The sequence below is a fragment of the Castor canadensis genome, chromosome 1 (assembly GCF_047511655.1).
Source record: "Castor canadensis chromosome 1, mCasCan1.hap1v2, whole genome shotgun sequence".
Taxonomy (NCBI): domain Eukaryota; kingdom Metazoa; phylum Chordata; class Mammalia; order Rodentia; family Castoridae; genus Castor; species Castor canadensis.
Window position 1 is genome coordinate 195,761,638 of NC_133386.1, and position 14,288 is coordinate 195,775,925.

Here is a 14,288-nt window from a genome sequence, read left to right on the forward strand (position 1 = left end):
CACACAATCAAACCTTCAAACAACTAAGACAACTAAATGACAGGAATCACCACATACCTATCAGTACTAACACTTAATGTTAACGGACTTAATTCACCCATCAAAAGGCACCACTTGATGAAATGGATTAAAAAGGAAAATCCAACAATTTGTTGCTTACAGGAGACCCATCTCACCAACAGAAATAAGCATAGGCTTAGGATGAAAGGATAGAAGAAGATTTACCAAGCCAATGGCCCCTGAAAACAGGCAGGAGTAGCAACACTTATCTCTGACAAAGTAGACTTCAAACCTACATTGGTCAAACGAGATAAGGAAGGACATTCCATACTAATAAAAGGGGAAATAGACCAAAAGGAAATAATAATCGTCAATCTGTATGCACCCAATGTCAATGCACCCAATTTCATCAAACATACCCTGAAAGACCTAAAAGCATATATAAATGCCAACACAGTGGTTGTGGGAGACTTTAACACCCCATTATCATCAATAGATAGGTCATCCAAACAAAAAATCAATAAAGAAATCCAAGATCTAAAATATGCAGTAGATCTAATGGACCTAGTTGATGTCTACAGAACATTTCATCCAACTTCTACACAACATACATTCTTCTCAGCAGCCCATGGAACATTCTCCCAAATAGATCATATCCTAGGGCACAAAGCAAGTCTCAGCAAATAAAAGAAAATAGAAATTATACTGTGCATACTATCTGATCATAATGCAGTATAGGTAGAACTCAACAACAAAAGTAAAGACAAAAAACATGCAAACAGCTGGAAAATAAATAATTCATTACTTAATGAAGAATGGATCATTGATGATATAAAAGAGGAAATTAAAAAGTTCCTGGAAGTCAATGAAAATGAAAACACAACCTACCAGAACCTATGGGACACAGCAAAGGCAGTCCTGAGAGGAAAGTTTATAGCCATGAGTGCATAAATTAAAAAGACTGAAAGATCCCAAATCAATGACTTAATGATAGATCTGAAACTCCTAGAAAAACAAGAACAAGCAAATCCCAAAACAAATAGAAGGAGAGAAATAATAAAAATAAGAGCTGAAATCAACGAAATAGAAACCAAAAAAACCATACAAAGAATTAATGAAACAAAAAGTTGGTTCTTTGAAAAAATAAACAAGATCGATAGACCCCTGGCAAACCTGACTAAAATGAGGACAGAAAAAACCAAAATTAGTAGAATCAGGAAGGCAAAAGGGGAGATAATAACAAACACCATGGAAGTTCAGGAAATCATCAGAGACTACTTTGAGAACCTATATTCAAATAAATTTGAAAATCTAAAAGAAATGGACAGATTTCTAGATACATATGATCATCCAAAAATGAACCAAGAGGAAATTAATCACCTGAATAGATCTATAACACAAAATGAAATTGAAGCAGCTATCAAGAGTCTCCCCAAAAAGGAAAGTCCAGGACCTGATGGATTCTCTGCTGAATTCTATCAGACCTTCAAAGAAGAACTGACACCAACCCTCCTTAAACTGTTCCATGAAATAGGAAGGGAAGGAAAACTGCCAAACACATTTTATAAAGCCAGTATTACACTTATCCCAAAACCAGGCAAAGACACCTCCAAAAAGGAGAACTATAAGCCAATCTCCTTAATGAACATTGACACAAAAATCCTCAACAAAATAATGGCAAACTGAATTCAACAACACATCAAAAAGATTATTCACCATGACCAAGTAGGCTTCATCCCAGGGATGCAGGGGTGGTTCAACATACGAAAATCAATAAAAGTAATAAACTACATTAACAGAAGCAAAGACAAAAACCACTTGAGCATCTCAATAGATGCAGAAAAAGCCTTTGATAAGCTCCAACACCATTTCATGATAAAAGCTCTAAGAAAATTAGGAATAGAAGGAAAATACCTCAACATTATAAAAGCTATGTATAACAAACGTACAGCCAGCGTTGTACTTAATGGAGAAAAACTGAAACCATTCCCTCTAAAATCAGGAACCAGAGAGGATGCCCACTATCTCCACTCCTATTCAACATAGTACTGGAATTCCTAGCCAGAGCAATTAGGCAAGAAGAAGGAATAAAAGGAATACAAATAGGTAAAGAAACTGTCAAAGTATCCCTATTTGCAGATGACATGATCCTATACTTTAAAGACCCAAAAAACTCTACTCAGAAGCTTCTAGACATCATCAATAGCTATAGCAAGGTGGCAGGATATAAAATCAACATAGAAAAATCATTAACATTTCTATACAGTAGCAATGAGCAAACTGAAAAAGAATGTATGAAACAATTCCATTTACAATAGCTTCAAAAAAAATCAAATACCTAGGTGTAAACCTAACAAAAGATGTGAAAGACCTCTACAAGGAAAACTATACACTTCTCAAGAAAGAGATTGAGGAAGACTATAGAAAGTGGAGAGATCTCCCATGCTCATGGATTGGTAGAATCAACATAGTAAAAATGTCGATACTCCCAAAAGTAATCTACATGTTTAATGCAATTCCCATCAATATTCCAATGACATTCATTAAAGAGATAGAAAAATCTACCTTGAAATTTATATGGAAACACAAGAGGCCACGAATAGCCAAGGCAATAGTCAGTCAAAAGAACAATGCAGGAGGTATCACCATACCTGACTTCAAACTATATTACAAAGCAGTAGCAATAAAAACAGCATGGTACTGGCACAAAAACAGACATGAAGACCAGTGGAACAGAATAGAGGACCCAGATATGAAGCCAACCAACTATAACCAACTTATCTTTGACAAAGGAGCTAAAAATATATGATGGAGAAATAGCAGCCTCTTCAACAAAAACTGCTGGGAAAACTGGTTAGCAGTCTGCAAAAAACTGCAACTAGATCCATGTATATCACCTTATACCAAGATTAACTCAAAATGTATCAAGGGTCTTAATATCAGACCACAAACTCTAAACTTGATACAGGAAAGAGGAGGAAATACCCTGGAGTTAGTAGGTATAGGCACGAACTTTCTCAAGGTAACCCCAGCAGCACAGCAACTAAGAGATAGCATAGATAAATGGGACCTCATAAAGCTAAAAAGCTTCTGTTCATCAAAAGAAATGGTCTCTAAACTGAAGAGAACACCCACAGAGTGGGAGAAAATATTTGCCAACTATACATCAGACAAAGGACTGATAACCAGAATATATAGGGAACTTAAAAAACTAAATTCTCCCCAAACTAATGAACCAATAAAGAAATGGGCAAGTGAACTAAACAGAACTTTCTCAAAAGAAGAAATTCAAATGGCCAAAAAACACATGAAAAAATGCTCACCATCCCTAGCAATAAAGGAAGTGCAAATTAAAACCACACTAAGATTCCACCTCACCCCTGTTAGAATAGCCTTCATTAGCAACACCACCAACAACAGATGTTGGCGAGGATGTGGGGAAAAAGGAACCCTCATACACTGTTGGTGGGAATGTAAACTAGTACAACCACTCTGGAAAAAAATTTGGAGGCTACTTAAAAAGATGGACATCGATCTACCATTTGATCCAGCAATACCACTCTTGGGGATATACCCAAAAAACTGTGACAGAGGTTACTCCAGAGGCACCTGCACACCCATGTTTATTGTGGCACTATTCACAATAACCAAGTTATGGACACAGCCAAGATGCCCCACCACTGATGAATGGATTAAGAAAATGTGATATCTACACAATGGAATTTTATGCAGCCATGAAGAAGAACAAAATGTTATCATTTGCTGGTAAATGGATGGAATTGGAGAACATCATTCTGAGTGAGGTTAGCCTGGCCCAAAAGACCAAAAACCATATGTTCTCCCTCATATGTGGACTCTAGATCAAGGGCAAACACAACAATGGAATTGGACTTTGATCACATGATAAACTGAGAGCACACAAGGGAGGTATGAGGATAGGTAAGACACCCAAAAAGCAAAATAGCATTTGTTGCCCTCAATGCAGAGAAACTAATGCAGAAACTTTAAGGCGACAGAGGCCAGTAGGAGAAGGGGATCAGGAACTAGAGAAAAAGTCAGTTCAAGAAAAATCAATTTAGAAAGTAACACTTATGTACAGGAAAGCAATGAGAGGAATCTCACACTATAGCTTTCCTTATCTGAAACAGCAAAAACCCTTGTTCCTTCCTATTATTGCTTATACTCTCTCTACAACAAAATTAGAAATAAGGGCAAAATAGTTTCTGCTGGGTATTGAGGGGGTGGGGGGGAGTGGGAGGGGGCGGAGTGGGTGGTAAGGGAGGGGGTGGGGGCAGGGGGGAGAAATGACCCAAGTCTTGTATGCACATATGAATAATAAAATAAAAAAAGTTATGCTAATAAAAATTAAAGGAACTTTATCCTGCTTTGTGAACTTTCATTTTAATATTTTTCTCTACAAGTAGAGAAATAAGCATTTTTATTCTTAACCACATTTTGAGTTAATTGTAGATTCATGTGCACTTAATAGGAAATAATACAGAGATCTTGTATACCCTTTCCTCAGTTCTTCCCATGGTGTCATTTTACAAAACTGTAGGGCAATATTACAGCCAGGATATTGACATTGATATTGTCAAGATGTGGAACATTTCCCACATCACAAGAATCCCTGATACTGCTCTTTCACAGTCACACCTTTTACTTCCCAATTCCCACACACTCCTTTATCACTGGCAACCATTCACCTGCCCTCCATTTTTATAGTTTTGTGACTTCAAGAATTTTAAACAAATAGAATCACATAGAATGCACCCTCTCAGAACTGGGGTATTCACTCAGTATAATTCTTTGGATGCTTATCCAGGTTGTTGCAGGAATTAGTCAATTCCTTTTAATCACTCAGTATTATTCCATAATATGGATGTACTACAGTTTGTTTAGTCTTTCACCCATTGAAGAACATTTGGGTTGTTTCATATAAAGCTGCTATAGATATTTGTGTATATGCTTTCATGTAGTATAAACTTGCCTTTCTCTCGGATAAATGCTCAGAAATGTCATTGCTGGTCATAGTTGCATCTTTAGTTCTTAGTTAAATTTGCAAATTGTTTTTCTAGTATGACTGCAATTTCACCAGCATTTGGGCTTTGAGCTGCTGTTTTGCTCAGAACACATGGTTGGGCTAATGAGAGTTGATATGGGTTACGAATTATATTTCTAGCTCCAACAGTAACTAGCCTGGCAAGTTATTAAACCCTCTAACCCTTCATCCCATCATCTATAACACAGAGAATAGGGATCCCTCCTCCCAGGAGTGATTTCAGTTTGGGTGAGTTAGTAAATAAGGCCCAGAGGCTGGTGTAAGGCAATGCCTAAGTGCTCCTAAGCATAGGAGCTGTTGCTACACTGCTCCTATGTTACCATTGTCCCTTCTTCTCAGGTCCTAGTTGGTACTCGTGTTGAGTTTTCCTATATAAATTCAGCTTCTCTTTTTTAGGCAGAAAAGGAAAACTTTTTAAAAACCATTTTTTTAACCTTTTTTAAAAAATCAGTTACTAGTCTTAGTCCTGGCCTGAATATTAGAATTTTAAAATAAGTAAAATTGTATATGAATCCAAACCCTTTACTTCAATATTGTTGCCATGAAACAATCAATTGTGTATAATCACTTCTAAATCTCCTGCATATATAATATACAATCTATTTTTGACTGTTAGTGAAATATGATTTGCCCAACACTCAAATAGGATTTGACCTATTACACATGCCATCCAAGAAGATGCATGGTGCGAAAAACAAAAAAATTCTTCTAATCTCTGACTCCAAAGTAGCTTTGATTACAGGCATGCACCACTATACCCACCTTTCCATTCTTCTTTTCTAGCATAAATACCTAAGCTATATATTTCAAATCTATATATATTTGCATCAGTTACATCCCACAAATTTTGATATATTGTAGTTTCTTTTTAAAATTTTTATTTCTTGAATTAGCATATATTAATAATACAAGAGAATTTCATTGTGATAATGCCATACATGAGAACAGTGTACTGTGAACAAGTTCACCCTTCCATTATATTTCCATTCCCTCCATCCCCCTTTTTCAAATGGCGTTTGGTGGGTAATGGTCCTGTCTTCACATGTATATATGTGGGGTACTTTGAACATTTTCACCCCTCCATATCCTGTCCTTTCCCCTGCTCCCTCCCACTGATATCCCCAGACAGTCCTGCATATACATTTATATTCCATAAACATCAACATCATTATTTTAAGACTAGTTTCCACAAATGAGTGAGAACATGCAATATTTGGCCTTTTGAGCTTGGCTTATCTCTCTCAGCACAATAATGATCAATTCCATTCATTTTCCTGGATCTCAGGGTCTACACCTTGAGCCACTCCACCAGCGCATTTTTGTGATGATTTTTTTTTTCAAGATAGGGTCTCACAAACTATTTGCCTGGGCTGACTTCGAACTGCAATCGTCCTGATCTCTACCTCTTGAGTAGTTAGGGTTACAGGTGTGAGCTACCTGTGTCCAGCTCATAATTTCTTTTTTATTTTTGGCTGAGTAATATTTTCTGTTATATATATATGTATATACATGTACATGTATACACCACAGGCATCTTGGCTGATTTCACAGCTTGTCTGTTGTGAGAAGAAACATAGGTATGCAAGTATCTCTCCTAAATATTGGTTTGCAAGCACAAGGCCCTGAGTCAAACCCCAATACTGCCCTCAAAATTAAAGGAGAAAGAAAGAAGAGAGAGAGACAGAGAGAAAGAGAGAGAGAGACAGAAGAAAGAAAAAAAAAGAAAAAGTAAAGAATTCCCCCATCTCCTTTATGTTCTGGAAATAGCTTACTGCAGGGACCCATCCTTTGCCATTGGATAGGAAGACTCACTCACAGATGTCTTCCTGTTTATTGAGGAATATGACCTCACTTTGCTGCACATGGGATGGGCCAAACTGCTAATCCTCAATAACAAATGAAAAGAAAATACTTATCAACCACACATTGACCAGCTTTCCCTCCTTGTCTCAAGGTGAGTCAGCATATAACCCCTCTTTAACAATCCCTGCCAGGCACAGATTGAACTTAGAGTAAAATGTCCTTGGCTGTACCATCCATACCACCACCCCACTCTTCATAAATGGTTAACTAAACTGTTCAGCGTCACTGATATGTCAGGAGAAGGTTAAGTGGTCAAGGTGAACAAACTTAAGTTAAGCTGAACTTTTACCCACATTCAATCTGAACCAACAAAACTGGAATGCAGAAAAATCCTCTTTACCATGAAGAAAGACATAAGCTTGCTTACTCTTACTTTTCTTCCAAATGTTTGTTTATATTATGGTCTGAGAAGTCTTCTTATTGAAATAATCTTCCCTCTCCCTATTTCAATATTTCCTTTCCCCTTTTTTTCAATAATAGTATTCCTCCTTTTCCAAATCATGAGTTTTAAAATATTTTGATACAATCTTATTATAAGTTAAATTGACTTTTGTAACTATCCTGGAAACTTGATTATCAATCAGTTTGCTTATCCATTAAATAAACTTTTTTTGCTACAAATCATTTTTTGTAATTTTTATTTAACATTATTTTGGCTAATCTTGATTGAGAACTTACTGTAGTGGTTTTGTGAGGTATCAGCTCAGCTAAGAATTTCCTTCCTTACATATTCCTATTATGGTAGGCCACAAGAGTGATTTTGATGAGAGATTTGGAGACAGGATTGAAATAGAGTCATTTTTGTAGCTAACCTCTTAACACAAGACAATATCTAGGCTACCAAGGGCTTCACTATCCCCAAGAAATCCTGTCAGCTTCTTGGTCATCCTGCCTAAGTGTGTGCATTCAGGCTCATGATGGAGCCTGGGAAAACACCCACACCATCAAGGCCAGTGTCAGCAAACACTGACAGTTTCCCTCTGTATGAGCTTCAGCCTGTGTTCTCTGCCACTTTAAATCCATTTTCCTTTCCCAACTTCCTTCCCTATGTGCACGCCAATCTCCAGCATGAAACAGCAGATGCAACCTTGTAAAAACTGCTTAAGTAGCACATACAAGACCTCCTAATTATGCTTTTTGTGACTCTGACTAATACACTGGTTGGTCAACTCTCTGGGCAACTGTGGGCTTAATTTAAACCATAATACACGTTTCCCTTTGTCTTAGAACTCCTAATTTAATTGGGGAAATAAAGCATGAATATAACGAAAGCACATCACCTGGAAAACATTATTTTATGCATGTGTAATACAGCACTATAGATTTCATGATATTTTGGAGTTTCCTTTTTATGTGCAAGTTTTAATGCTGGTTAAATTATGTAATTATTCTTTTGTGGGTTTTTTCTCTCTCTTTTTTTAAAGTTTGATGCTCTACTGACAGAATTATCAGGGCCCTTTCTTTTCTTTTATTACCAAGTAACATCTAAAACTGACACACTCAACCTATCCCCAATTCTCCCCTCACCTTGCCTCATCCTTAAACCTAAGCTTGTGCAACCAGTTGCTCTGAGGAGAGATGCCTGAAGTCCTCTTGCTTACTAATACCTATGACTGGTTACAAATGGATACTCACCACCCCTGAGACTGAGGGTGGGTGTCACACAGTCCCAATGCCACCTCCCCCATGATAAGATGCTCATGGGCTCTCCTGCCACCTCCACTGCTATGTGCATCACACCACAAGGGCTACTAGAGTGTCCTTACCACTGTGCAGTCCTTAAAGACATTGGGCTCTCTGATCCCACTGACACTCACACAGCAGCCAGAGATATTAGTGATAGTTACACTATGGCACCCAATTGGAGTCAAAGCAAATACAGCCTACCACACTAGTACCCTAAAACACATCTTCACTAGAAAGCCTACTACGAGAGCTACCTTATGAAATTGGTAGAAACAAGTAATCTGTCAGATGTGCAAATATCGACACTGTGGCACAAAGAATGTGAGAAGGCAAGGTAATGATGACACCTTTCAAGGGACAAAATAACTCTCTAGTCACAAGCCCCAAAGGAAAGGATATTGGTGGAATACCTGATAAAGAATGAAAAAGAATGATGCTAAGGAAACTCAATGAGATACAGGAGAATGCCGATAGGCAATTATACAAAGTTAGGAAAACAACTCATAAAGTGAATGGGAATTCGGCAAAGAGATAGAGATCATGAAAAAAACCCAATCAGGATTCCAAGATGGAGGCTAGAGGGAGGAAGCAGAAAGCAAGCCTCCTATAGTGAAATCTTGGAGAGACACTGGAGACACATTTTGCAGGCATAATCACTGAGAAAAGGCATAACTTTGACCCCTCCACACCTCCAGCCAGTGCAGAGAATCTACACTTCACCTTAAATGGAGAAACCAGGAGGGCCCCAAGCCACCAGTCATCGGCACCCAGACGGCTTGGGAAGACGCAGACCAGGTGAGCTTCATGGTACTGCGGTACTCCCACAGACAAGCCTGGGCCAGAGCAGCATAGCCCCCTGAACAGACTGACCTCCACCTGGGGAAAAAAGAGAAACTGACTAATAAGCAATAAGCAATAAAGACACATGGGAAAGAGGGTGGGGCGCCCTGAGCGCTGAAGATTGGAGGAAGGGAATCCTTCCCGGGACTGTAAATAAACAAGCCGGGCAGGCCGGAGAGCCTCTGTCGGGAGTGGGGGTGTGCACCCAGCAACCAGGAGTGGGAAAGCTTGTGAGAGTGGTGGAGGGAGGAAAACTCCACAGGAGAGGAGGGAAGACCCACTTCCCACGTGAGCTGTAAACAAACATGGCGGCTGGCAGGAGCAGCAGCACTGCCCAGTAATCAGGAGCAGGAAAGCTTGTGAAAGCAGAGGTGGGAGGAGAACTGCACAGGAGAGGGGGGAAGACCCACCTCCCACATGAACTGTAAATAAACAAGCAGGCCTGAGAATGCGGGTGCAGTGTCACCTTTCCCAGTGCTTGGAAAGGGGAAAGCTTGTAGCAGCAGCTCCCGCACAGGAGAACTCTGAGCAAACAAAGCCTGCAGGGCCAGGTGAGTGATAAGCTCACCCCAGAGATCTGCATAAATAATGCCTCCAGCAACAGCAGACTGACAGCAGTGGGCAGGCAAGCCACAGCTGCAGATTCCATTCTCAGAACTGTCTCCAGACTCTTTTTTTTTCTCTTTTTCTCCCTACCTTTGATGAGAGAACAACCAAATTACACCTGCAAGCTGAAAAACTTACTGAAACTGTATTTCATTTGAACTTGGGAAACTTGGTGGGGTTTTTTTGTGTGGGTGTGTGTAGTTTTGTTCTACTTTATGCGTCCCCTTTGATGAGACAACTACACAACAACATCTGAGGCACCATCTCCAGGATTGGAGACTGAGACTTCACTGCATTTGAACTTGGAGGTTTTTTGGTTTTTTGGTTTTTTAAAAAATTTTCTATTTTTTCATTTTATTTTAGTACATTTTTATAAATAGATTTTTCTTTCATTTACTTATTTTTTATTTTTATTCTTACCTTTATTTTTTGTTTTTGATTTTCAATCCTCTCTCAGTCTCTCTAATATCTGTTCAGCTTACTGTAGATAAGTACACTAAAGCTCCCTGTTTATACCTTTGAAATCTTCTTGTCTGATACCTTGCTCTGTTTTCTCCCTCCAGTCTGTGTATTTGTTTTTCCCATTTCTTTAACTTCTTGCCAATGGCCCCCCAAAACAGGCAGGAGTAGCAATACTTATCTCTGACAAAGTAGACTTCAAACCTACATTGATCAAACGAGATAATGAAGGACATTCCGTACTAATAAAAGGGGAAATAGACCAAAAGGAAATAATAATTATCAACCTGTATGCACCCAATGTCAAAGCACCCAATTTCATCAAACATACCCTGAAAGACCTAAAAGCATATATAAACGCCAACACAGTGGTTGTGAGAGACTTTAACCCCCCATTATCATCAATAGATAGGTCATTCAAACAAAAATCAATAAAGAAATCCAAGATCTAAAATAGGCAATAGATCTAATGGACCTAGTTGATGTCTACAGAACATTTCATCCAACTTCTACACAATATACATTCTTCTCAGAAGCCCATGGAACCTTCTCCAAAATAGATCATATCCTAGGGCACAAAGCAAGTCTCAGCAAATATAAGAAAACAGAAATTATACTGTGCATACTATCTGATCACAATGCAGTATAGGTAGAACTCAACAACAAAAGTAAAGACAAAAAATATGCAAACAGCTGGAAGCTAAATAACTCATTACTTAATGAAGAATGGATCATGGATGAAATAAAAGAGGAAATTAAGAAGTTCCTGGAAGTCAATGAAAATGAAAACACAACCTACCGGAACCTATGGGACACAGCTAAGGCAGTCCTGAGAGGAAAGTTTATAGCCATGAGTGCATAAATTAAAAAGACTGAAAGATCCCAAATCAATGACCTAATGATACATTTCAAACTCCTAGAAAAACAAGAGCAAGCAAATTCCAAAACAAATAGAAGGAGAGAAATAATAAAAATAAGAGCTGAAATCAACTAAATAGAAACCAAAAAAACCATACAAAGTATTAATGAAACGAAAACTTGGTTCTTTGAAAAAATAAACAAGATCGATAGACCCCTGACAAACCTGACTAAAATGAGGAGAGAAAAAACCCAAATTAGTAGTATCAGGAAGGCAAAAGAGGAGATAACAACAAACACCATGGAAGTCCAAGAAGTCATCAGAGACTACTTTGAGAACCTATATTCAAATAAATTTGAAAATTTTAAAAAATGGACAGATTTCTAGATACATATGACCATCCAAAAATGAACCAAGAGGAAATTAATCACCTGAATAGATCTATAACACAAAATGAAATTGAAGCAGCTATCAAGAGTCTCCCCAAAAAGGAAAGTCCAGGACCTGATGGATTCTCTGCTGAATTCTATCAGACCTTCAAAGAAGAACAGACACCAACCCTCCTTAAACTGTTCCATGAAATAGGAAGGGAAGGAAAACTGCCAAACACATTTTATGAAGCCAGTATTACACTTATCCCAAAACCAGGCAAAGACACCTCCAAAAAGGAGAACTATTAGCCAATCTCCTTAATGAGCATTGACGCAAAAATCCTCAACAAAATAATGGCAAACCGAATTCAACAACACATCAAAAAGATTATTCACCATGACCAAGTAGGCTTCATCCCAGGGATGCAGGGGTGGTTCAACATATGAAAATCAATAAACGTAATAAACCACATTAACAGAAGCAAAGACAAAAACCACTTGAGCATCTCAATAGATGCAGAAGAAGCCTTTGATAAGATCCAACATCATTTCATGATAAAAGCTCTAAGAAAACTAGGAATAGAAGGAAAGTATCTCAACATTATAAAAGCTATATATGACAAACCTACAGCCAGGGTTGTACTTAACAGAGAAAAACTGAAACCATTCCCTCTAAAATCAGGAACCAGACAAGGATGCCTACTATCTCCACTCCTATTCAACATAGTACTGGAATTCCTAGCCAGAGCAATTAGGCAAGAAGAAGGAATAAAAGGAATACAAATAGGTAAAGAAACTGTCAAAGTATCCCTATTTGCAGATGACATGATCCTATACCTTAAAGACCCAAAAAACTCTACTCAGAAGCTTCTAGACATGATCAATAGCTATAGCAAGGTGGCAGGATATAAAATCAACATAGAAAAATCATTAGCATTTCTGTACACTAACAATGAGCAAACAGAAAAAGAATGTATGAAAACAATTCCATTTACAATAGCCTCAAAAAAAATCAAATACCTAGGTGTAAACCTAACAAAAGATGTGAAAGACCTCTACAAGGAAAACTATACACTTCTCAAGAAAGAGATTGAGGAAGACTATAGAAAGTGGAGAGATCTCCCATGCTCATGGATTGGTAGTATCAACATAGTAAAAATGTTGATACTCCCAAAAGTAATCTACATGTTTAATGCAATTCCCATCAAAATTCCAATGACATTCATTAAAGAGATAGAAAAATCTACTGTGAAATTTATATGGAAACACAAGAGGCCACGAATAGCCAAGGCAATAGTCAGTCAAAAGAACAATGCAGGAGGTATCACCATACCTGACTTCAAACTATATTACAAAGCAATAATAATAAAAACAGCATGGTACTGGCACAAAAACACACATGAAGACCAGTGGAACAGAATAGAGGACCCAGATATGAAGCCAACCAACTATAACCAACTTGTCTTTGACAAAGGAGCTAAAAATATATGATGGAGAAATAGCAGTCTCTTCAACAAAAACTGCTGGGAAAACTGGTTAGCAGTCTGCAAAAAACTGAAACTAGATCCATGTATATCACCCTGTACCAATATTAACTCAAAATGGATCAAGGATCTTAATATCAGACCACAAACTCTAAAGTTGATACAGGAAAGAGTAGGAAATACTCTGGAGTTAGTAGGTATAGGTAAGAACTTTTTCAAGGTAACCCCAGCAGCACAGCAACTAAGAGATAGCATAGATAAATGAAACCTCATAAAGCTAAAAAGCTTCTGTTCATCAAAAGAAATGGTCTCTAAACTGAAGAGAACTCCCACAGAGTGGGAGAAAATATTTGCCAACTATACATCAGACAAAGGACTGATAACCAGAATATATAGGGAACTTAAAAAACTAAATTCTCCCAAAACTAATGAACCAATAAAGAGATGGGCAAGTGAACTAAACAGAACTTTCTCAAAAGAAGAAATTCAAATGGCCAAAAAACACATGAAAAAATGCTCACCATCTCTAGCAATAAAGGAAATGCAAATTAAAACCATGCTAAGATTCCACCTGACCCCTGTTAGAATAGCCATCTTCAGCAACACCACCACCAACAGATGTTGGTGAGGATTTTGGGAAAAAGGAACCCTCTTACACTGTTGGTGGGAATGTAAACTAGTACAACCACTCTGGAAAAAAATTTGGAGGCTACTTAAAAAGCTGGACATTGATCTACCATTTGATCCACCAATACCACTCTTGGGGATATTCCCAAAAGACTGTGACACAGGTTGCTCCAGAGGCACCTGCACACCCATGTTTATTGCGGCACTATTCACAATAGCAAAGTTATGGAAACAGCCAAGATGCCCCAACACTGACGAATGGATTAAGAAAATGTGGTATCTATACACAATGGAATTTTATGCAGCCATGAAGAAGAACAAAATGTTATCATTCGCTGGTAAATGGATGGAATTGGAGAACATCATTCTGAGTGAGGTTAGCCTGGCCCAAAAGACCAAAAATCATATGTTCTCCCTCATATGTGGACATT